This window comes from Schistocerca piceifrons, unplaced genomic scaffold, assembly GCF_021461385.2.
Source record: "Schistocerca piceifrons isolate TAMUIC-IGC-003096 unplaced genomic scaffold, iqSchPice1.1 HiC_scaffold_129, whole genome shotgun sequence".
Taxonomy (NCBI): Eukaryota; Metazoa; Arthropoda; class Insecta; order Orthoptera; family Acrididae; genus Schistocerca; species Schistocerca piceifrons.
Genome location: NW_025727113.1, coordinates 579 through 2,500, shown reverse-complemented (window position 1 = coordinate 2,500; position 1,922 = coordinate 579). Strand labels below are relative to the sequence as shown.

Below are 1,922 nucleotides of genomic sequence, written 5' to 3'. Positions count from 1 at the left end.
AATTACCACAGTTATCCAAGTAACGTGGGTACGATCTAAGGAACCATAACTGATTTAATGAGCCATTCGCGGTTTCACCTTAATGCGGCTTGTACTGAGACATGCATGGCTTAATCTTTGAGACAAGCATATGACTACTGGCAGGATCAACCAGGGAGCTGCGTCAACTAGAGCTGAGCAGCCGGCCGCCCGGGAGTGTGTCCCGGGGGCCCGCGCGAACACGCAAGCGTCCGCTCAATCATTCTGCAAACAGGAGGAGGCTGAGCTCCCCTGCACAATACACCTCGAAACCCTCTCAGGTCCCGGCGGCGCGCAGCGCCGTCCCAAGTACTTGGTCGGGTTCGAGAGAGGCGCAATCGCCCGGAGTTAGGCGAGTAGACGCTTTCGGTGCGACCACCCGTGCTCCCAACTGAGCTTGCCGCTGCCGACAGAGGCCCCGGGAGCGTGCTGTCGTGGCATTGCCGGCGGGAGACAACACGCGCCACCTACGGTGACCGGCAGCTCCAACGCCAGCGCCACAGAAGGACAAAAGCCCCACTTGGGTGCCGAAGCGAACTCTCCCAGCACAGCGCACGCGCCAACACATCCGCACAGCTGCGATACAAACCACCAGCGAGAACCGCTGGGGCGACCGAGCAGCAGACGGCGTCGCGGCGCCGAGCGCCGGGCGGCGGCGCATCCTCAACGCACACAGTCCTCAATCGGACCAGCACACTGAAGATGTCCACCGCGCTTCGCACCGGGCCCGCGAGGACCTACTTTGGCCGCACGGCGCCGCGCGCAGGGTGCGCCGGCGCGCAGCTGCGACGCCTGCCGCGTCCGTCGGCCGGCGCGCCTGCCACTGGCCGCCCCCACCAGCCGGCTGTAGCGCGTGCGCCCACGCACCGCGCGGCCAGCACGCCGGGAGGCGCCCCCCTCACCGGCCGGGGACGGTCCCACCCAGCCACCGCCGCGTATCGCTTCACACCCAGATGCCGTTCAGTTTCGTCGGCATGGTGGGTATCGCTGGAACAACCGGTTCGTACCTCAACCTATCGTCGCCATCACCGATTCACCCCTAGCGAGAACAACCGCACCACAACAGGTTACCATTTGTTCATTTGCGTAACTTCACCAGAAAACGCAGGCGTCCATCGCCATTTGCAACTTCAACGATTATTGCATGCCTGTGTCAGGTGTCACGCCACACTACGTCTGCCCACATACACGCAACAAAATGTGCACGCCTAGACAATACTGTGGAAGGTGGCCCCCGTACGTATGCGATGTCCATTGCTCGAACGACTGTCAACCGGGCCTCTGTAGCATGTCGCAGATATGGAACGCGGTGCACATGCCATCACGGTGGTGAGGAGAGACGACTAGGTCCGAATACATCAACAGACAGCTCATGCTGATCGCCATCCACGGCGTCCGTTCCTCCCACACGTCTCTATGGCGTACCACACTGCAATCCAGCTCTCATAGGGAGACGACACGTAGCTGCGTGCACAATATTTGCACTGTATGGTCCGCCGTTTTTGGGCGCAGTCGTTGTACGGTCACACATGTGCCACGATGTATCATTCGGTACATAAGGACGAATGTGCAGTACAGATTGTGGTTTACGCGTACGACATTAGCGGACGGTTTGACACAGGCCGCACCACAACGTAGCCTGAGTACGTCGCATGCGAAGGGCATTGAACATGCAAACTTCTCACCAACCAGCTTGCGAAGGCAGGGGGCAAGGTGGGGACGTGGGGAGGGGCGGCATGTACGTCCTGCTGCCATCCACATTACAGTGTACAGCAGGAGCATGTGGAAAGTCAGCAAGACTTGCAAGGTGTTTAACATGAAGCGATACACAGGGGAGCGGGGCAGTGCGAGTAGCGAACTATATTGCGAGGGTTGCGGGTGGGCAACACTACACTAATTGAACG

At 60.0% G+C, this 1,922-nt stretch overlaps 1 non-coding gene across 1 annotated transcript in view; it reads right to left on the bottom strand.

Moving 5' to 3' along the window:
• Positions 1 to 157, bottom strand: part of LOC124731505 — a 1,910-nt gene extending 1,753 nt beyond the window's left edge. Inside the window, exon 1 of the ribosomal RNA XR_007008308.1 lies at positions 1 to 157. This exon is cut by the window's left edge and continues 1,753 nt beyond it. This is a non-coding gene — a ribosomal RNA (small subunit ribosomal RNA).
• Positions 158 to 1,922: the final 1,765 nt, after the last annotated feature.